Source organism: Sturnira hondurensis, unplaced genomic scaffold (genome assembly GCF_014824575.4).
Source record: "Sturnira hondurensis isolate 20B ecotype Veracruz unplaced genomic scaffold, ASM1482457v3 Scaffold0022201, whole genome shotgun sequence".
Taxonomy (NCBI): domain Eukaryota; kingdom Metazoa; phylum Chordata; class Mammalia; order Chiroptera; family Phyllostomidae; genus Sturnira; species Sturnira hondurensis.
In genome coordinates this window covers 470,455-494,337 of record NW_028094832.1, presented here as the reverse complement: position 1 = coordinate 494,337, position 23,883 = coordinate 470,455, and the positions used below count along the sequence as shown (strand labels likewise).

General features: G+C 38.1%; 1 protein-coding gene across 9 annotated transcripts in view; it reads left to right on the top strand.

Moving 5' to 3' along the window:
* The first annotated feature begins 894 nt into the window (after positions 1 to 894).
* The window catches only part of TAB2 (TGF-beta activated kinase 1 (MAP3K7) binding protein 2), a 73,538-nt gene continuing 50,549 nt past the window's right edge, over positions 895 to 23,883 (top strand). For 5 of the 9 annotated variants that reach the window (XM_037034832.1, XM_037034827.1, XM_037034831.1 and 2 more), the window contains exon 1: positions 1,502 to 2,012. The gene's annotated coding sequence lies outside the window, so the exon portion shown is untranslated. Of the gene's footprint in view, positions 978 to 1,494; positions 2,013 to 23,883 lie in introns of those variants that run through there. The other 4 variants (XM_037034828.1, XM_037034835.1, XM_037034834.1 and 1 more) reach the window with 4 other exon arrangements.

Sequence of the window (23,883 nt, the reverse complement as noted above, 5' to 3'; positions counted from 1 at the left end):
CGGCCCCAGCAGGCGTGAGCTGGGGGTCCTCTCTCCTTTCGGCCCCAACTGCTATAGGCCTCCGCGAGGGGAAAGCCTTGCATTTTTCTCCCCACACTTACACCCCCCTCCAAAGTCTGTGCGGCTGGGACCAAAAAAACAAAAACAAAAACAAAAAAAACCCAAACAAACAAAAACCAAAACAAACAAAAAAGACCCAAAAGATCGAGAGAGGGTTCCGGCCCTTCCCGGGCCGTGAGCGGCAGCGCCGTCCCGCGCACGGCCGCGGCGGCGGCGGCCAGCTCCAGTCCGCGCGGCTGGGCAGCGATCTCCCTGCAGCCTCCGCAGGACGGGCGTGGAGTCTGCGAGCGCCGGGGGAGGGGTGCAGGGCGGAGAAAGAGCATCCCCGCGCCGCTGCAGCCCGCCGCTCCCCCGCCGCCCGGCGGGGGGAGGCCTCGTCACAACCGCCGCCTCAGCAGTGGCCGCAGATCTCGCGGTGTTTGCCGGCGGCCGCGCCGCCATATTGTGTGACAGTATTTTGATTTGCACTGGGCTGGCACCGCGGCGGCGAGAGCGAGCGAGAGCTGGGGGGGGTGGGGGGAGGGCAGCGAGCGTGAGGGGGGTGGGGGCAGCGGGAGGTAGGGAGGCCGAACGAGCCCGAGCGGAGGAGCGGGGAGCGGCGACGCCACCCAGCCACCGTTTTTGATCTGCAGCCGCCGCCGGCGGGGCGACCCAGCCCGACCCCCTCCCCTCCCCCTCAGCCACGAGCGGCGGCGGCGGCGGCCGGAGGGAGTTGGCGGCGGCGGCCGATCCGAGGGGCTGAGCGGGGAGGGAGGGAGGGCTGAGGTGTCCCCCCTGCCGGGAGGAGTCGGAGGCGGCGGCGGCGCTGGCGGCGGCCGTGGTGGTGGAGGCGGCAGCGGCGACGGTGGAGACGGCTGCCCTAGTGGGAGAGGCGGCGGCGGCGGCCGAGGAGGAGGAGGGGGAAGCGGCGGCGAAGGGTAAGCGGACGGCGCTGCCGGGCCTCGGCGGGCTCCCGGGTCTGGGCTCTCCCCTCGGCTCCCCGCACCCCCCTCCGTCTGCGGGGCGCTCCGGCGATTCGCGAGGCCCCCTCGGGGCGTCCGCTCCTTCCTCTCACTCTTCCTCCCTCCGCCTCCTTCCTTCCCCCAGCGGTGAGGCGGAGAGGGAGGCCCCCCCAGTCTCCAGCCCGGGTGGGGGTGGGGAGCATCGGGCCGGGCCGAGCTCCGGGGAGTCGCGGGGGAGGGGGAGAGCCCCGGGTGGGGGAGGGTGCCCGGGGCGGGGGGCCCTGCGGGCGCCGGCGTCCCCGGCCCGCCCCTCGGGCAAGGGCGCGATGCGGGTGAGGGACGCGAAACTCCTTTGGGGAACCGGGGTCCGCCGAAAGGCGCCCCGCAGGCGAGGTGCTGGGGGAAGAGGCCGAGGGAGTTCAGGGGGCCTGGAGGGGAGCGGCGTTGCCCTCCCAGTGCTGGCTGTGTGCAGCCTCGCGGGAGCGGGGGGCCCGCCCCGCGGCGGTGGTGCGGCCCCCTGGGGTTCACAGGACGGCTGTCGTCCTCGGTCCGCCGAGCCGCGGACCCCCGAGGTCGTGGTTGTGGCCGGGAGGCTGAATGGCCGGGTGCTGCTCCGCAGGTGACAGGTGTACCTTTCGGTTGCTGATGCTGCGGCGTCGCTGGGGCGGCGTGGTGCACCCGAGTGTCAGAGGCCGTGGGAGTGTGTGTGTGTGTGTGTTTGGCCCTGTCTCATTCCATACATAGCGTATTTGCGATGTTAGGTTCCCATTCTTCAAGTCAGCCTCGTCGTTGGGGAGGAATTCTTCACATGTTTCTGATAAGAGGGGTTTCCAGGGGCGCGGAGGCCGGCAGCGGGCGGCGTCTCGCGGGTGCGCGGGTCGTGGAAGTCCGGTGCCCGGCTCGGCGGTCCGCGGCGCCTCGATTCATTGGGAGGTTCCTGAGCGCCAAGGTGGTTGGTGCTCGAGGCAACAGCGAGGCAGTGTGATTTTGCATCCATTTTGTCTGTTTTAGGTAAGTCTGGGAAGGGTCGCGTGTTAGGGTCAGGTTGATTCACATTTTAGAAAATGTGCTTTAGCTTACTCAGGAGAGTACGATGCTCATTGTGCAGTTTCAGATTTGGCCTGGAATTTTGGTGGGCATGGAATGGGATTTTGCTTTCAGTTTTTACGCAACTACTGCTTACCACACTCTTCATACAGTAGCATAGTATTGATGCTTTTGAAAAACTACCTTTAAACTTTTTGTAACAGTGAAGTCGTGGCTGATTTTTAATGCTGACAGCTTGGGGTTTTAGATTTTGAAACCAGTTGCATTCTCTTACAAAGATACACTTTTCATCTAATTGTATGCCTTGGCTGAGCACATAAAGTAGACACAGTGGGATAAATTGTCAGATAAATGAGCTACAAGTTAAGTTACGGCCAAGCTAGTTTTTAAAGAATCCTATAGCTTTTTAAAAGTGTGTATGAGACTGATACTGAATGATGGTCTATCAGTATGTTAACGGGAAAAAGAACAAAAATTCCAGTGATTCAGAACTTCTGTTGGGGTTTTTTCCCCCCTTAAAATCTACTCAGTTTTTAATAGAGGGTGCTTAAGATTTAAATCTTTAAAGGATCAACTGAAAGTTGATGTGTTAATTAGATGAGTCAGTCATCCACTGAATATACTCCATTATTTCATTTTTCTCTTGGGTGCATGGAATAACTTTTCCTGAGTTTGAAAGTATTCTCAAAGGACACTAATGAAATGTACCCTTTCAGCCCTCTTTAGTGAACTGTCACGTTGTAGAAGCTGTGCTTTTGTAACTCATTAAGAAATGGGAAATGATCAGAATCTCATGTATTACAGATTTTCTGAAAAATTAATTTTAACTTGGATCAATCCCATTTGATTGAAATAGTACCTACATTAGGTCCTCTCTTCAGTAAAAGGAAGTACCTGCCTTCAGCTAAGGATATTGTTTAAAACTTGCATACCAATTATTAAACTTCATAAAATGAGGTCCTTAAACTCCCAGAGTTAGGTAGGTACTACCCAGAACCCCAATTATATCATTATTAAATATTGCTTCTTTAGTATTAGTAATACATTACAATTGTGAAATGTCTTAATATGATTGTTCTTGTGTGTCTTGATAGAAGTAAAAGTTTGTTCTACTTCTCTAGTTTTCCCTGTAATAAAAATCTTTAAAATACTGCTTAGGATTAAATGTATGTACCCATTTCTGAATATACTGCATTTTGAAAAATAGGTATAATGTAGACTATTTACATGAAACGCACATGAATTTCATGCCCCCAAAAACCCATGAGGAATGTCTGGATTTTTTTAAACAGCATTTTTAAAAAGTTATATAACCTGATCAATACTAAGAGTTTATTTTTTAAAGATCATCAACATACTTTAAAGGGGAATGTTTGCTTTGTTGTAGATGTTTTGGAAATAAGCCCTTGATAATCTCTATAATATGTACAGTTCATAAATAAAACTGTAATTCAGAAAGGCTTCTATTCCATTATATCTGAACTAAGCTCTCATGACCCAGAAGAGAACAGTAGTAGCACTTTTCCCTTGCTTCACTTACCTCATCTTTATTTGATCCATCAAAAATGGCAGTGCTCTAAAATAGAAGGGTAATGAGGTAATAACAGGCAAATGTGCAAATTGGGGCAAAACAGTAATAAGAAGAAGTTGGGGCATAAGATACTAGTAGAGCATTAGGTGAACAGTTTCAGGCAGCAGGGAATTTGGAGATGCAGGTTGTAGTGGCTGCCAAGCATAGGAAGGTGATCGGGCTGAACCTGAGAATCTTTTGATAGACTCTGACAATCTGTATATGTCACCTTATTTTAAACTCTCTGCATTAGGATGGTAAGGATTTGGAGACAGTAAAATTGTCTGAAATTTGAATATATGTATGTTCATATCTATTTACCACTGGCTCAGATTTCTAGAATATTTACTGTATTTTAATGTTTTATCCTATGATTCTGAGCCTTAAAAAGTCAAGAACGCTTGCTTAAGCATCTTTGTTTTTTTTTAGCAAGAACACTTGCTAAAGAAAAAAACAAAACCATGAGTTAAATACTCTTAGGGGTAGCTAATACTGTATTTTTTTTTACATTTTCTTTAGTTAACCACCAAGCTTGACTGCCTTGATAGAGTCAGACTAAGAATGGCTATCTTTTTCTTTGTTTTCTAAGGATTCCAGCCCTCAAATTATCATGTTTAGTTCTAAGTAGTACTGCTTCTAGCCAGCTATATGAAAGTTATGCATTTCACTTACACTTTTCATTTTGATTTTTATTAGACTAATTTCAGAATATACTTAGTTTCTTATTCCTCAGAAAAAGACTGCTAACATGTTGCTGTTTCAGAAGGCGATCCCAGTAAGAATTGCCACAAAGTAAAAATCGTGGAAATACATATCAACAAAAGATCTCTATGAAAATTGATCAAAGTTTTGGTACTTAAAAGTGCATTCGTTTGAAATTTATTTGTGTAGATACCTTTATCACCTGACACTGCTTGATAAATGAGGCTTTGCTGAATGTGTCTTTCTGATTTGCCTATCAATCGTAATGTAAAACTTTAATAAATTCTATTATATTTCTAAGTATCTATTTCAGTAAAACATTTGGTATTGAGTTGTAAATTTCTTTTGATCTTTAATATCTTAATGTTAACCTTTTTAGTGCTTCCTGCATAGTAAAGGGAAGAGAAAGAAACTCTATTTACCAACTGCCTTTTGGGTACCCAACTTTCATTTATTTCACAAATATTTATTGAGCACTTACTAATGTGTGGGCCAGGGACCTTTGAGATGCTGCAGATGCAGCAGTGAACAACATAGACAAAATTTCTGTCCACATTATAGTTTACATTTTAGTAGTGGAAGACATAAATAAGTAAAATATAGTGTGTCTTAGAGAAAAAAGTGCTGTGGAGAAAAATAAAACAGAAAAGGTGTTTTGGGAATGAACATAGCCTGTTTGTTCCTTTAGTAACTGGAATGGATATTATCCTTGCTTTCAGAAAAAAAAATATTCTACACATAATTTTTTTCTTCTATCAAGAGTACACTTTGTAGCTTGGCAACACCATTGTATTTGTACTTAAGAGTTACAGAGTTTCAGTTAATAGCGGTTTTCTGTTGTTAGTAGTTAAGAAAGCTGCTTTGTGGCTCAGTAGAAAATGTGGAGTTTACTGTCCTGGTGGCCATTTATTAGTTTTGTGATTTGGGGCCAGTTACAATGTCTTAGCTTTGTTTTCTGTTCTGTAAGAGTTATAATAACTGTAAGGTTATTGTGATAAATTACACATTTTGTGTATCTGATATGGAAGGGGCTCAAGTAAATTGAAATTTTTTCGTTTACTGCCTATCTGGAGTTCTGTTAAACATAGTTGAAGTTGGTGATCCTTCCAAGAAGTTTAGCACTGTGTGGGACATAGTTTCATGTACATGAAACAGTTGGTTTGAACGACTAATGCAGTCTTGTCTGATAGCATAAGGTTAATTAAAATGCAACTGTAACTTAACAGTCACTGTTGCTTTCTGGGGAGTTTGTACATGTTATCTAGTCAATGTGGTGTCAGCAAACCTGCTGTCTTCCTTTTTCTGGAAGATTGTATGATACATTTTGTCTTATAAGTTGATGAGCTGGGTCTCAGCATTTTAACAAGTAGACACAAATACTGTGTAAGATTCCAATTCATGAAAATACTTGTAAAATGTTTAGTGCCTGGCATACTGTAAATACTCAATAAATGTTTGTTATTGTTATCATTTATTATTTCTTTATTGTGCAAAAAGAGGGTTAATTTAGAGAATTTACAATTAAGGAAAAACCTTTACAAAGATAAAATAATGCAAATGTGAATGAGTTGGTTTTTTTTTTTTTTTTTTTTTTTTGNATGTGAATGAGTTGGTTTTTTTTTTTTTTTTTTTTTTGAGGAAAGAGTAGAATAGCTAATCTAATTGCAATTGGTTTCCATTTTTTTGATTGGGAGATCACTAAATTGAGTTTCTCAAGGACAGATTATGTCTTATTTTGCCTTCGGTCTTGACTTCACCATACCTTCAGTGCCTGGCCTGTAGTTACAAGCTGCAGAAATACTGTGTGTTAAATGTTGAATGGTTCCTGTTGATAGTTTTGCTGTGTATCACAACTCTTTGGTAGTAAGCATCTTCTGAGTCTGAGAAGTGGCTATGCTACATGTCTTCGAATCTTTCATTTTAAGCATAGACTAAGGTGTCATGCAAAGCCTTCTGAGTACCATTCTTTTAATCTAGCCAAAAATTTGAAAAATATCCCACAAATTGAAAGAAAGAAAAGAAACCAATTATTTGCAGCTAGATTAGTATTTGTTAACCCATTCCCTGTGAGTTGTTGAAATTAAAGTGAATAGCAGTTTTAGAAAACAGTAGAAAAAATAGTTCATGCATAATTATAGGCTCTTAGTTGCTAAAAGACAACTTAAATCTTATCTCTTCAATGCAGTTTCACTGAAACTGTAGGTTTATACTGGCTTTGTGAATTTAGTGGCTCAGTCACTTTCTTAAATTCCTGTGATGTAAGGGATATTGGTGTTTTCACAGAAAAAGGAAAACATCCCAACTCACCCTCCTTTAACCATTTTTAGATGTTTAAATCTTAGCACCAGTTAGCTTTTTCCAGTTCTGTGGCAAGTTATCCTCTACCTAGTAATAATAATTTTAGCTTTTGTAAAATGTAATACTTCTCTTAAGTTCTAAGCTCTTTAGTCATTTACACCAAATATTTCTTGGCTTTAAAAAAATCCCCACAAACATGTATAGGACAAATTGTTTTATATTCAAATCAGATATGACACAATACTATTTTAAAAATGATAGAAATACAGCCCTGGCTGGTGTAGCTCAGTGGATTTAGCGCAGGCCTGCGAAACCACATGATCGAGGTTCGATTCCCAGTCAGGGCACATGCCTGGGTTGCAGGCCAGTTCCCAGCAGGGGACTCACAAGAGGCAGCCACACATTGATATTTCTCTCCTTCTCTCCTTCCCTTCCTCTCTAAAGATAAATAAATAAAATCTTTTTAAAAACGATAGAAATACAGACAATTTAATATCGCAATACTCTTGTGGCCTGTTTGCTTGTTTTGAACTGCAACAACTTTTCACTGGAAAAAGATGCTACTGCTGAACATTAGTTTGAGTGGCTTCAGAAAGTAAGTCTGATTTATCCACAAACAGGTACAACATAGATGAGGACATTTTAAGAATTTGTAGTATTTTAATTGTCTTGTTAAAGAAAATGGCATTTCTTGTTTCACTTAAGAAGAAAAACAAAAACAGTCCTAGTATAAGTCACAGAGCCAAATAATAAAATGGGAAAAGTCCTTTAAAGAGAGATAGGAGAAGAGTAAGATATGTAGAATTTAACAGAGATTTTGGTGGAAATACATGAATACCAGTTGTTATTAGTAGAATTATTCAGAAGAACTAATCTGTTAAAGTGTGTGATCTCTGCATCCAACCTCTCATCCCCAACCTGGCCTAAGCAGTGCCACATTCCTGGATATTACTACAGAAATCAGTGCTACCATCAAAGACTTGAAAGTTTCTGGGAGGTAATTTTGGCCATTTAAATTGCCTCTTTGGCTGGTGCAGAAGGCAGTTTCTGGGAGAATGAATTATTGCACACACAAAAAGTGAAAGTAATTAATCAGTTGTACTTATTCCCAGGTTTATTTACCTATACTTTTATCTGAATTATTAAATAACACTTTTATTTTGAGCTTCAGCTAAAAGTTTTATTCTAACATTTATATTAAGGAAAACTTCTCTTGACCTTTAATATCTTTGTTAACCTTTTTAGTATTAGCAGAATTAATCATATCACAAGTTTCCTGTCAATTTGCCAGCCAGGCAGGTCACAGATATGGCATGTTTCATCAGTGTAGGGCTAATAGTAATTGAGTAGATTTTCCATTCCCTATCAATGAGAGAAAATACTTGGCAATATAAACAAAACTTGAAATCAGCATCTTGACCTTGCAAAAAATATAGTCCTCACACAGGCAAGTGTTGTTTAGTCAGAGAAATAAAAACAGTAATTCTGTTACGAGCTGGAGAGAGAGGAGTAGAAGGGAGCTTACCTAGTTTTAATTCTCTCAGCAACCTAAGAAAATACTGCTTTTGAGTTGGCGTCTGTTGACTTGTTGCCCTCCATCCCTTTAAATACCTTTAATTTTATCTTGTTGGGAGTCAGCGAGGTGTAATAAGAAAAGACTTGGGCTTTAAAGTCAGATGAACCCAAGCTCAAATATGAGTTCTATTATTGCTGACTATAGCTATGTGGTCTTAGGCTCATCACTTAGACTCTTTGAGCCTAGGATTTTTCTTTAGAAAAATACACATGTATAGTAACACCTACTCTTCCTGGTAGTTTTAACTACATTGTCTGTACTTCTTACGTTAGCTTGGCTTAGTACCTATCTGGAACCTATTAGGCATCAATCAAAACTAGTCAAAATGTAAAAATACATCCTATAATATTCTATGCTGAAGTTTTTCTTCCCTGTAACTTATATTATTTTCATTTTGGGCATTTTCTATTTAATAAAGTTTAATTTTTGGAAGTATTAATCTTTCAACTAGAATAAGGTAAATTCTTGTTCTAGTTACATTAGAAACACGTAGCTTAAATAATGGTAATTAATTTTATTGGAATTTTGTCTTGTTAGACAGTTTTTCCCTCAGGGTACTTGTTCAGTTCATTTTTCCTCAACAGATAGATGAAAAAGAAATAATTTCTATACTGTTTAATTTGCTGTAACTCTTTAGACCAAACATGAAATAAACAAAATACCAGTTTTTAATTGCAAACTAAACATGCAAATCATTATTAACTCTTTGTATTTTTCTTAACTATTCTTGTGAAAAATCCTACATTCTCAATTTGAAAGTAGTCTATAACCCATAATTTAATTCTTTTGTGTGAAAAGCACTAGAAAATTGGCATGGGTCAGATTTTAAAAACACCTCAAATATACTTTAAAACTTTTGCCACTTTATCTGTATAAAGTAATCTTTATATTTTTTCTGTTCTAAGTTGCTAATCTCTTTTTTCAGTTATTTCAACAATACTCTTTCCTGTGTCCATGTTTACACTCAAAAGGGACATAGTGCAGAATTTCCCAATATTTATTACTGGATTAATTTTTTTCTTTGCTTTTTTTCCTAATTTTTTTATCTTAATACATTGAATAGACTAGTGTGATTATTATAGAATATTTTTCTCTACTAATTAATATTAAATGCTGTTTGTATACATAATATTTAACATATTACCAGTAATAATATGTTAAGCCCTGGCTGGTGTAGCTCAGTGGATTGAGCACGGGCCTGCGAACCACACTATCGCTGTTCGATTCCCAGTTAGGGCACATGCCTGGGTTGCGGGTCAGTTCCCACCAGGGGACTCACGAGAGGCAACCATACATTGATGTTTCTCTCCTTCTCTCCTTTCTTTCCTCTCTAAAGATAAATAAATATGTTAATATCATTTGTTTATTGATTTTTCTGTATACTTCAGAACTCAGTTCCTGTTAGTATAGTAATACAGATAGCTTATTACTGAACTGTAAATCTAATTACTACAATTACTGTTGAAACATTTTTTTTAAAATGCTTGAGTTTTAATAAGTGTGTTTGGAACATTTAATAATGATATGTGAAAGCTCTAATTCTGGAGGTAATAAGTATTCTTTAATCTTCCACATGTGCTGTTTTCATGTAATCTTTAGAATAAATCCAGAAACACAAATAGTGATGAAGACCCAAACATGAATCATCAAATAAATAACTTATGATTGCAGAAAATAGACTGTGAGATACATATTGATCTTTTCAGTCTTGTTTTAAATGCTAAGTAGCTTTGCTGTTAGCAAAGTTGACATGTGGTATGAAGGATTACTTATGTATATATACACAAAAGTTTTATTTTTGTTTTCATCAAATATTATTATTTTGGAGCATTTTTAAATTCAGATAGGTCACTTATTAGTAATAATCAGATCAGCAAGTTAAGTTTGCTCTTCTGCAATTTGCAACAGTTTATCTTATGTGTAACAAATAAACCAATAATCAGTTGTATACAAATTTAAATTGAAGAAACCTCCCTTTAAAAATTAATATTCAGCCTTGGCTAGACCATCATTCCATAATCAAAAGGTTGCATGTTTGATTTCTAGTCAGGGCATAGGTTGTGGGTTCAACCCTGATCCAGGATCATGGGAGGCAAGTAATCCGTTTCTGATGTTTCTCTCTCTGCCCTTGTGTCCCTCTCTCTTTCTAAAAAAAAGGAATGAAAAAGTGTCCTCGAGTGAGAATTTTTTAAAAAATAATACTCATATTGACATTCTATGGACTGTTCTTCCTTTTATGCTTTCCTTTTTTTATGCTAGCATTTCCTGATCAAAGGTTTTTATTGGTGCTCAGTCATCACTAGAAAATAGTTAATAGAAAACTTAACAGTATAGGCAAGAAAATGTGTGTGTGGGGGGTGTGTGTGTGTGTGTGTTTTGTTTTTTTAAGGAATTGAAGCCCTGGGCAGTGTGACTCAATTGGTTGGATCACCATTCTATAGCTTAAAGGTTATAGTTAGATTCCTGGTGAGGGCATATGCCTGGGTTGCAGGTCAAACCTCCATCCAGGCCATGGATCCCCAGTCCAGCGGGAGGCAACCAATGGATGCTTCTCCCTGGCATTGATGCTTCTGAAAGCAATGAACAAATTGCTTTCCCTCTCTCTAAAAGCAATGAACAAATGTCCTCCAGTGAGGATTAAAAAAATAAAATATAAGGAATTCAAAACAATGCATATTCCATTTTAATCCTTTGAGCACAAATTACGGTATAGTTGTTTGGTTAGTTTTTAAAAAGCAATTAGTGACCTGATAAACTTGGGCATTTACTTTTGGGAACTTAGATGAATGTAGGTATCACAGATAATTCAGTTCAATTAGAGCTGAAAAAAAGTACTTAAGGAGATACCTAAGAGATCATTGTCAGAAGTTGGTGAAATACAGGCACTGCATATTTGCATTGAGTGTAACTTGCCATTTACCTTTTGACTTGCATGTACCTGAACTGTATTTGACTAAGTACTGTTTGCCACTTTATGGTGATTTGTTAAAGAAATAAATAAACACATGGAAATGGGGGTTTCAAAAAATTCTCATTTCTGCATAGTCTGTTCTACATTTTTATATATAAAAGTGTATTGACATGTATTGGTTTAGCTTACTTTTTCTTTCAGGTTTTTTTTTTCTTTTTTGAGATTTTTTCTAGCTGAGATGATTTGTTGGTCTGAGTGAGACAGCCTCATTCTCTTCGTGAGATTCCCCCTCGTGAACAGTGGTGTGAGTTTATGGGATGACTGTGCAGAGTGGTTGCTGAAGCTCTGCAAGTGGAACAGGAAGTACTTTTGGGGGAGGTAACTGGTTCGTAGGAAATTGGACTGGTGATCTTAGCCAAACCAAGCCATAGGATCAACTTTTATAGGATATCACATGATTAAAAGAATAGCAAGAAAGTCCATAGAGTTTGTTTCTTATGCTTTCTGTCACCTGTTTCTACCTGTTCAAAATGGCTGACTAGTCCAAGAAATCTTCCACTATGTCTCATCTCTGCATTTTTTATTAGTCTCTCTAATTCACTTACCCAGTAGTTTTGTCTTCCTGCTGTGTGTCAGGTGCTTTGCTAACGTGACAAGGGTGGGGAGATGAGTTGGGAGGAGAGAGGCCATTTCAGTCAGAACAACATGTGCAAAGGATGGAGAAGATTAAAAAGTTTATAGGTGTCCAGTAACTAATGTCAACAGTGCACTAGGCATCAGCATTGAGTCAGTAGGAAGTGATGTAGAAAATTAGAAAGAAGATGGAGTATGAAGATGCTTACGTACTTTAAAAAGTGTATTTGACTTCATCCTATAATTGATGAAAGGCAAGTGCTTAAATTCACATTCCATAAAAAGCTACAATGCAGGTCTCTCTGCATTGTAGAAAAGATTTTAGAAAAGAGCTAGGCTTGGGGGAGAGAGGCAGATGTGTGAGAGTTGAGAAGGAGCTGAAATAGGGCTCTGATTAAGGAGATGAGTAGATGATGAATTCGAGAAGAGAATCCTGAGTATGAAGTAAACACAACGTAAGGATTGTACTGTGCCCTGGCTTGAGTACTGTGTGTATAGTGTCATGCCTGCTATTCCCAGTACAGGAACATACCAGGGGGGCAGTAACAGGTGAGGAAGATATTTGAGTTATTTTTGCTGATTCTATGGAGAGAAAAAGAGGAAGAAGTCATGACATTATATGGGGAAGGGGGAACAGGGAAAACTACTCTGATTAGATAACGTTTGAGCAGGTACTTAAATGAAGGGATCAAGAGAAAGCTTTCCAAATGAAGGGAATAGCAAATGCAGAGGCCTTTAGGTGGGAACATGCTTGCAGTGTTTAAGAATAAGAAGGCCAGTGTAGTTGGAGCTGAGACAAAAGGAGAAGGGTAGATGGAGATCTGTGTGTGTGCTTTTCCCGTAGCATCTTTAGATTGTATTAGGGACATTAGATTTTATTAAGGATGAGCTAGGAAGCCACTGAAGGGTTTTAAGACATGACCTATTTGTCTTTTTTCTCCTCACTTATAATTTAGTTTTTGGTCATTGTGTGGGTTTAGTTCCATATCATTTATCATGTGTATAGGTTCATGTAACCATCACGGTCAAGCTATAGAACTAGAACTGTTCACCAAAAAGAAATTTCTCTGTGTTACCCCTATATAGATGTTTCTTGACTTACAATGGGTTTATGTCCCAATAACCCTTTCATTAGTTGAAAGTATCATTAAGTCAGAAATGCATTTAGTAAACCTAAGCTGCCAACATCCAAAGCTGAAACACAGCCTGTCTTAAATGTGCTCAAAACACTTGGCATTAGCCTGCAGTTGGGCAGTTATCTTGAGGTTCATCTCAAGATGCCTTCTTCTCAGTAGAAGCAAGAAGCACAGATGGGTGTTTTGTAGACATGATGGGATGTGAAAACACAAAACACAGTGTCCAAAAAGCTGGCAACAGAGTGCACTGTAGAATATTGGTTGCTTACCCTCATGATCACGTGGCTGCTGGGGAGCTGCAGCCTGCTGCCACTAACCAGGGTCACATGAGAGAGTATCATACTGAATATCACTAGCCTGAGAAAAGGTCACAATTCAAGTACAATTACTATTGAATGTGTATCGCTTTCACACTATTGGTAAGTCAAACTATGGTAAGTCAGGAACCATCTGTATATATAGTCTTTCCTTTCTCTCAGCCTTAACCCCTGGCAACCACTGATCTGTTCTCTGTCACTGTAATTTTATTCTTGGAGAGTGTTATGTAAATAGAATTACATGTTATGTTATCGTTGGCTTTTTTCAGTCAGCATTATGTCCTTGAGATGCATCCAATTTGGTGCATGTATCAATAGTTCCTTCCATTTTAATGCTAAGAAGTATATCTTTGTAGGGATGCACTGCAGTTTGTTTAACCATTGACTGACTGAAGGACTTTTGGTGATAAAAATAAAACTGCTGTGAACAGTTTTGTACAGGTTTTTACATAAAAATACATTTTTATTTTTCTATGATGAATCAATCCCCAAGAGTGCAGTTGCTGGGTTGTGTGATAATTTATAAGAAGCTACTACTTTTCCAGAGTGGCTGCACCATTTTACATTCCCACCAGTAATTCATGCAAGATTCAGTTTCTCCACATCCCTGCCAGCATTAGGTATTATCAGTATTTTTTATTTTAGCAATTCTAATGGGTATGTAGTGACATCTTATTGTAGCATTAATTTGCATTTCCTAAATGGCTAATGATGTTGAACATATTTCCAAGTTCTCCTTTGCTGTCTATGTATCCTCTGTGGTGACATGTCCATTCCAATCTTTTGCTCGTATTCTAATGGTGTTCTTACCGAGCTTACTGAATTCTTTCTATATTCTGGATACAAGTCCTTTTGAGTATGTGATTTGCAGATATTTTCTAATGGTCTGCTGCTTATCTTTTCATCCTTAACAGGGGCTTTTGCAGAGCAAAAAAAATTAATTTTGATGAGTCTAATTTATCTTTTTTATTAATGGATTGTGACTTTGTTATTAAGTCTAAAAACTCTTTGCTTATCCTTAGGTCCCAAAGATTTATTCCTGTTTTCTTCTAAAAGCTTTCTAAAAGCTTTATAGATTGCATGTATAAATCTGTAGTCCATTTTCACTTAATTTTTATTTAAAGGTATGATGTTTAGATTAAGGGTATTTTTGGTTTTGTGGGGATTTTTGTTTTGTTTTTGTTTATTTATTTTTTGTTTTGTTTTTGGTCTATGGGTATACAGTTGTTTGAACACTATTTGTTGAGAAAATTATCCTTCCTCCATTGAATTGTATTTGCACCTTTGTCAAAATCAAATGGCTATACTTATGAGAATTTATTTCTAGATTCTCTGTTCTGTTCCACTGATCTTTGTGGCTGTCCCTCCACCAATAAGTACTGTCTTGATTAGTACTATACTATAGCTGTATAGTAAGTCTTAAAATTAGGTAATGAAATTAACTTAATCCTCCTTTTTCAGAATTGTTTTATCTATTTCAGCTCCTTAACATGAAAAATTTGGAATCTACAAACAAATCCTACTGGGATTATGGTAGGAACTATATTAAAACTATAAACCAATTGGGAAATTGACACTTTTATTTTGTTGTCTTTTAATCTATGAATACAGTTTGTCTGTCCTTATATGTAGGTGGTCTTTGATTTCTTTCATTAGCATTTTGTAGTCTTCAACACAAACCCTAAACTTGGTTTTGGCCTTTTTTAAAAAAAAGTCGTACCTAGTTACATTTTTTGGAGCAATTATAAGTGCTACATGTTTTTAATTTTGATTTTCAATTATTTATTTCCAGTTTATAGCAATATGGTTGATTTCTGTGAGTTGACCTTGCTAAGCTAAACAGTTCTCAAGAGTTTTTAGTAGATTCTGTGAGCTGTCTAATGTGTATATAAACAGTTTTACTTCTTCCTTTTCTGTCCACACTGCCTTTTATTTCCTTTTCTTGCCTTACTGCTATGACTAGTGTTTCCAGTACTGTGTGTAATAGGACCAGTGGAATCAGACAAGCTTGTCTTGTTCCTGATCTTAGGGAAGAATGCATTCACTCTTTCACAATTAAGTAAATGTTAGCTGTAGGTTTTTTGTAGATGCTGTTTATCAGGTTGACAAACTAGTCCTAGTTTAAGAGTTTTTATTATGACTGGGTACTAAATTTTGTGAAATGCTTTTTCTGCTTTCACTTATATGATCATTTGGCTTTTCTTTCTTAAACTGTTAATTGATGGTAACTGATGCGGACACTGGCCCACAGTGTCCAAGTCATTATGGATAAAATGAGACATTCACAAGGACTACCGAGTCCTGTGGAGGAAAAGGGCAGGCTTGGCCTTTCTCTCAAGGGGAGCAAAAGCCACGGCCCTTGCCTGGGCTGGCCTTTATTGGGTTTCTCTGCACATTACATGATGGTCCTCATTTACTATGCACAGGTTTGCTTTAAGTGGTTACCTTTTACAGAAAACTAAGGAGAGGATGCTGGTAGTCACATCACAAAAGAGGAATATTTGCAAATAAAAATGCAAGAGTGGTTGAACCGGTTTCACTGGTCCTTGGAAGGTTTAGCACGGTTTTTAGGGAGTTACTTTGCAGTAAATGTTTGCCACAAATCCAGGAGAGGGAGTTTTTAGCAAAAAAGCAAGACTCAAAGCGGCCTGCGTACATAGCAGACCTGATCCCCCACAGGAGAACCTATCCGTGGGCGTGGATCCTGTGCATCTCCCAGTGGGAGCTGGGCCCACACCACACAAAACGGTCTCCTACAGTAACTTTTTAAAGATTCATCCTGGCTGCTCTGTGTGGAATAAATTGTGGGAATGAAGCAAAGATGTAAGCAGGAAAACCATGTTGGAAATTATTACGATAATCCAAATGAGATGATAGTGGTTGGACCAGGGCAGTAGCAGGAAAAGGGGAGAAGAGGTCAGGTTTTGGATATGTTTCAAACTATGAGGGCAGGAATTGCTGAGGAATAAAAGAGAAGTCAAGAATGACTCCAAGATTATTGGCCCAAACAATTAAAAGTAGAGTGGTACCTTGGCACTTGTTAATTTGTTCTAAAATTCTCAATGAGTGCCAAATCCGACGAGTGATGAAACATTTTCTCTTGTGGATCAGCTTCATGACTCCCACAAGTTCTATCTAGTAAGTATGATGAGTCCTGACCGAGCACCAAAGGCTGAAACTTTTTTTTTTCTTGTCAAAATGTGAGGAATACGGAGGTATGACTACATGGAGTTGGTGTTGAACGAGTTGGGGAACACAGTGAAGTAGCAAGTTTGAGTTGGGAAATCAAGAATTTTTTAGGACATGTTAACTTTGAAAGGCATAGTAGACATAACTAGAGATGTCAAGTAGGCAGTTTGATTTACAGAATAGAATTTTGGCAAGTGATTCAGGGTAGAAGTAGAAATTTTTGAGAGTCATCAGTTGAGTTAGTTGATAGATGAGAAATTACAGTGTTATTTATTGAAAAGTATATCTGTAATCTTTTCCCTTTTACTGTACTGTTTTAAGATTTATTAATAAAAAGCCATATTCTTCTAGCATGTGAAGAACTTTGTGAAAATTTGGATTGGTTTTGTCTGTTACCAGATTGTCATGTATTTGACATTAAGTGCACCAGAAATTATGTGACTGGGAGATAATTTGGGGGGATATGTATTTTTATATGCATTTAACCATACTTATTTGATAGGTAGGTGGCTATAATATTAATGTAGATATATGTCTCATTAATTTCAGAGCATTGTTCTAAATCTTTATAAAATGAAGTAATCCTGTATGTATTGTGAAAAGACTTGATACCATTATTAAGCATTTGGATGGCTTTCTATGGCAGTATTTCTTTTTGTACAGAACAGACAAATCAAAATCAAAAAGTAAAAATAGGAATGCAAAACAGCTAGCAAGGAGAGACTTAGATTTCTAACTTAGAACCAAAAATCAGAAAAGAGAGAGGGTGAGCCTCAGTTTACAGAATTAGTAAAAAGACAGATCTTCTGAGTTCCATTCAAATATGTTTACTTCATTTTAACTGTTCTGGAAAATATTTTTAAAATGCCATGATCTTCTGTTGTAACTGTAACTGGTTAACTTGGTTAACTCTAATGATATTTTCTGATTAATTTATATATCTCTAGGTCTTTGTTTTATTTTACAAGATTTATCATATTGTAGTATAATAAATATTGTGTTTACTTTTTAGTTTCTTTCACTAAAATATAAGTTTTTACAGCATTAGTACAATGGCTTGGCAATTAAGCACTCTAAATATTTGTGAGTGACTGAGTGAACCTACACACTGCTGAATTTTAAAGTCCATGAACTTGCTTGCTTTTGAAAGTAAATGAGTTTTTGAGGTTCCAATGTGTAATGGTCAGATATCTTTTTCTGAGTAGTACCTTAGGCTTTCAAATTGTTTAGTGCTCTGGGTTAGGCATTATGGGGAATAAGGTGAGGGTGGCGATGTATAAAATAATCATTATTCCTCCCTGGGAAAGAACAATATATGGTAAATTGAGTCTGATGCAGAGATAATACCTTGCATGATTATTGGGAGCATTGAATGAATGAATGCTTTTAAATCATTTGACACAGTGTACCTAGCATATAATGAATTCTTTTTTTTTAAATCTTCACCTGAGGACATGCCTACTGATAATAGAGAGAGGGGAAGAAGGGGAGAGAGAGGGGGGAGAGAAACATTAATTGGTTGCTTCTAATACGCACCCAGACCCACCAGGCACCCATCCTGTAACCTAGGCCTATGCCCTGACCAGGAATTGAACCCAAGACCTTTCAGTTTACAGGCTGACATTTCAACCAACTGAACCACACCAGCCAGGGCTAAATTCTTAATACATACTAGATATTTATAGAAAACATTTTGCTATTAAAAAACTTAAAAATTTATAATAATTATTGTTAAGCCTTTTTTCATTTACTGTCTTGATCTCATTCTTTTCTGTGCTTTATCTAACTTTTCTGACCCCTTTTTAATAAGTTCTTGGTCTTCCAGTCTTCTCTCTTCCTGCCTAGCCTCTTTTCCATTATTCCCACAGTCAATATCACCACCTTCTGCCGAAACTCCGTACAATAATATCTCTTACCTCTTCTGGGGAGGAAGATCCAGATACAGTTTTAGGCACTATAAAATTTGTTAGCACTGTGAAATACAGCTTAGAAAGGCCTAGGAGTGGAGTAAGTCATCAGATAAGAGATTACTGTGTTACTGTGACTGTACAGGTAACAGATACCTGAAGAACAAGGACATTCTAGGAATAGGGAAAAGGATGAATACAAGAAATATTTAAGAGTAATCAGTGGAAATTCACTATTCATTGTATGTGGAGGAAAAGAAGAAGACCCTGAGGTTTCTAGCTTCAGAATCATGCTCATTATTAATAATTAACATAGGGATACATTATTGGGTGGGAAGAATTGAGTTGAGTTTTCGATAACATGACTGTAGGTTGCTAGTAAGGCTGTTTGTTTCGGCCCTGCCCGTATTTCTGTACCCTTCACTCATTTAGGAAAAGTAATTTATATTTGATGTCATAATCAGATAATCAGCAATTGAGATTAAAATGTGTGGCCAGCATTTTCTTTTTTCCCAGCCATATTTGAACTATCCTCTTTTGTGTCCTTTCCTCCAATGAAAAAGATTAGATTGTTTAGAACAATATTTATCACCATCACTACTGCCATCCCACCCCACTTCTGGGATGCTGGTAGTTTTTATATGGAATAAATGAAGTAACTTGTCAGAACTCTTTATGAAGTGTTTGTGATTAAAATATTAATCAGCCCTGGCTGGTGTGGCTCAGTGGATTGAGTACCGGCCTGCAAACCAAAGGGTTGCATGGTTTGATTCCCAGTCAGAGCACATGCCTGGGTTGCGGGGCACATGCCCAGTAGGGGCTGCAAGAGAGGCAACCACACACTGATGTTTCTCTCCCTCTCTTTCTCCCTCCCTTCCCCTCTGTCTAAAAATAAATAAATAAATAAAGATATTAGTCAATGAGTAAGGAATACCTCATTCATCTAGTATCATTAAGTAATAAATATTCTACATAAGATCAATGACCATAAGATCATTGACCAAATCTGTACCTTTATAGATTTTATATAGCCTGATTTTTATGTTTTTAGATGTACTATGTAGATTTTATATATACATATTTTAATAGCTCCAAATCTTTGTTTTTATAACTTAGCCTTCTGAAATGAAGAACATTTCCCCTGCCCCATACTTAACCTTTTCTGAAAAACAAATGACTTTTTTTGTTTCACAGTTTTAGAATGAGAGTCAGGAGCCCCACGTTCTAGTCCCAGGTCTAACAGAAAATTCCTGTGTGAAATGTTTTTTGTTTTTTTCACCCCTGTATCTTAGAATCTGGAATAGTGCCTTGCATGTATATAGTAGGTACTTAGCAAATATTTTTGAAATGAATCATTGTTTTATGTCTACTTTAGTACTCCTTTTCTGATTTATTATTTGGAATTTATTACTGCCTAATAAATAAGCTTCTGAGTGTTTAATATAGTAAGAGTATTTAGGTTCTGATTGAGAGTGAACTGTTAAGCTTTACTTATAACATCTATTTTAACTGCTTAGTAGAACTTTCGGCCTTTTCTGTATGTATTTTCTGCTACTTTAATTTGCCAAACAAATGATACTCTAATACTTGATTTACTGATAATAGTTTATTTCATACATTCTGTATGCCTATATATAGGCAGTGTGCCATATACAAGCATATAGCTCATATCCCCAGGGATCTTCTACCTTAGATGAGGAGACAGAGAAGTAGAACCATAAGAAAATAATTAAATGTTGGATTATGAATCCTACAGTATTAGGAATAGCCCTGGTCCATATGGCTCAGTTGGTTGGGTGTAATTTATTACACAAAGCAAAAGGTCGCCAGTTCGATTCCTGGTGAGGACACATGCCTGAGTTGCAAATTCTGTCCCCACTCAGGTGTCAGACGAGAGGCAGCTGGCAATCAATCAATGTTTCTCTCCCTCAAAAAGTAAAAAGTTTTAGGAGTAGAGAGATTCATGGGGCTGAGGCAGTAGAATGAGGATTCAGGGAGGAGATGAAACTTGAACGGTTTTGAAGAGGTAGTTGAGATTTTGATAAGCATCGAAGTGGAGAAATGACATTCTAAGCATAGTCAGGTAAGGAAGAATAGATGAACGTGTTCAGACAAGCCTGACTGGATTCTTACAGGTGAAGGGGATAGCAGGAAATAAAAGGAGGTGGGTTTAACAAAGGTTTTTACACTGGTCTCCATGACCCCTGAAGGCAGTCTGAGGATAGAATTTAGAGGAATCTATGCAATTAGATGAGGAAAAAAAATCACATTTTAATATTTTCACTAACAATAACTGCAACTGAAATTTAGCAGCCCTTCTATTATTATTTTAAGCAATAACCACAGTAGTATTAGCAGTGCCTTTGATTTTATTACTAATTGAAAAAGCACTGATATTTTCATATTAATTTACAATTGTAGACATCTCTGAATATAATTTGTGCATATTTCTACTTCAAAATTATGGTTGTTGTTAGACCCTGTTAGATTTTAATGTGTTGAGTGTTAATAAATAAGCATGTATATTAATATATTACAAATATGGATTTTAGAAACACTTGGTAACTTTTTGTATAACTGATTTTCTTTGTAATCATATTTTATGCATTTAAAAATTAACTATATTTCACTAAAACTCTTTCTTTGTAATCCTGTGTACTATATGTATTATGCATTTAAAAACATTCTGAGTGGGAATCTAGCTTTCTTTATCCAGATTGCCTAAGGGGTCCATGGCACCAGATCTGGTGGAACCAAACTGGAGAAGGCGTTGAAAACTACACCAGCAAAGGAACCCAGTAAATTTTTCACTTGTTTGTTTTAATTACAGAATAAATATAGGTTAATTTAGAAAATTTTTAAATTTTACAACATTTTTAAAAAGAGGGAAGACCTCTTTTTGGCTCACAACTATAAATGAAGGTTTCGCAGTTAAAACAACATATATCTGTGATCCCACAATCACTTTTCTTACTCTCTTATTGTTTATCTGCTCCAGTTTATTAATTTCTTGTTCACAGCAGTAAAATATTTAAAGTGGTTATGAAGGAACATTTCTTAATGTGCTATAGTCTACTCGATAAGTCAAGTGGGAAGACCTGGGTGTGGCAGGGAGGTAAGCTATGGGTCTGGTCATTCAGATGCTGGATGATCCGTGGGTAGTGTGGGAGCAGTGGGAATGGAGCAGAACTGACGATTCCAAGTCCCCTTACAGGACTGAGTGGTAAATAGTGAGGCCGAAATTCATGAAGTGCTGGAAGAGGACATATCAGAAAGAAGGGAATAAGGTGCTTAAATCGGGATTCTTGGAATAATCTTGTACAGGTCCACAATACCTCATCTGAAACCCAGAGGCCAACTGGGTTTTGGAATTCAAATTTTTTTGAGTTTTTGAAGGGGAACATTGTGTGTTTGGTATATATTATGTAACACCCCCAGGAAGATCTAAGGTATCACTCAGAATTAAACACTAACATTTTTGCAGTGAAACATGGAAATATTCACAGTAAATAGGCCAAATAAAGCCTAGAAATAGCCTCATATCAGTTCAAAGCAGATTTTTGCCACTGCCAGATGAGTTTTGACATGGAGTTGCATGAAAAAAGATCTTTGCAGTACGTTCTAGATTTCAGGACTGTGCAAGTGATTGTAGGCTGTATTGATGGTAACAAGCAGTGAGAAGACTCTTGGAAATTGTGTGAAAATGATAATTAAATGGATGAGAGTTAAAGGAGCCAAGAGAGGCATGTGAAGAGCTTAGGTAATTTTTGTTTTCAGACTAAAAAGAGAATTGCTACTTCGAATAAAAGTGAGAAGTTGAGGGAAGCTAGTTTAGGAAAGAGTGTAAGTTTAAATTTGCTTCACATGAGATTCCCTTTTAATTTTCATGTATTTCATATCATGGATAAAGTAAAAGCTCAGATGTATTAGACTATAAAGTTTCCTTTTAAAATAAGCTCTGAATTTTCAGAGCCTTCAGACTTCTAGGCTGAGATAGGTGGTCCTGGATAACTAGGAATCAGGGCCATGCTCACCTGGAAAGTAGACTGAAAGGAGTACAGTGAGGTACTTGTCCCCTAACAGTAGTCTTTTCTGTAGAGTCATTAATATGGCCTTATTTGTATGATACCAATATATGCAAAGGGAGTCATGGCTGCAGCAGCCGCAGTGGTAGCTGTAAGAGGTTTTGAATTTTGAATTTCTACCATGTGCCAGCCACTGGTCTAAGTGCTTCACAGCAAGCAAGTCCAGTGGTGTCTGTGTGTGCCCAGTGGGTTGGGTCGTATCACCCTAGCCAGGAAGTATTACCATAGGTAGAGGTATGATTTTGATTCCCAGTTCACATTAAAAATCTGAAATATAGATAATTAATGCGTGAATATAAAGAATTGGGTAGGTTTTAACTGCATTGCAGTTCTGTGACATTTCTAAAGATCTACTTTGATAAATGGACTCAATATGTTAATACTGTCGTATAAATAAAAATTCTTAGAAATAGGGACTACTGTTTCTTTGACAAAAATGAAATAAGGTCCAGTAATTATACTTAAAATTAGTTTTATTTCTGTTTATGTACAAATGTATGCATTATGTGATTCATACATTCTAAAAGGCAAATTTTGTATTAAACTTTTATTCAAATTCTGCTACCAACTTGTATGATTTGAACTTTGATTTTCTTCTATTAAATAAGGATGTTGGGCTAGATGATCTGTAAGGCTTCTTTCAGTATCAAATTCTACAATTTTGAGTATTTAAGTTTCATCAAGTAGAATAGAAAACTTAAACCACAGTTCAAAGGAGATTCTCCTTAGATTGTATTACAAGTGTAAATGAGATACCAGGGGAAGAAGTTAGAGAAGGAATGTCGTAATTTTACACCTACATTCTTTTGACAGACAGTAAGAACGAACACAGAAATAAGGACCCTGGGAAACTAGAAGAACATGCAGTAAAAGTTTTTAAGATAACGATCACTAATCAGGTTAGTGATCAGTCAGTCAATTTCATAACAATATGGAGAAGGAGCCCTGGACCTGGAATTAGAAAGCCACAAAGACATTTCTGGCTCTGGCTCTGCTGTTTATCAGAGCTTTGATAATCAGTAAATTAGTTTTCTGAGCCTTGCAAAAAAGGGAGAGTAATAACTACCTAACCTTCCTCAGTGGTTTTCATAAGGATCAAATGATAATGGTAAAGTAGAAATGACTAGTAAACCTTAAAATATTTATGAACTTAACGTTATTGCAAAAAGGTAGGTGAGGATCCTTAAGAGGTTGGATTTGATGATTATAATAAAACTATTTTAAGGGAAGAAACTTGAAGGCAGGTTAAAACAAAGTTCAGGCCATAGTGTAAGTACTCAGTAGGTAAATTTGGCAAGACATGAATGGTAGATAGATGGACTGGCATAGCATATTCGTTCTTTATGTTGCTATTGCAGATTTTTGCATGCATGTTTATGGTTCTTACTGGACTAGGGGGTAGGTAAAGGGCAGGAACTACAGCTCATTCTCTGTTTCCTCAGTGCCTTGAATAAAGTACCAATTTTAATAAATAGCTTTGTGAACAAATAATTACTAAACAAGATATAAAC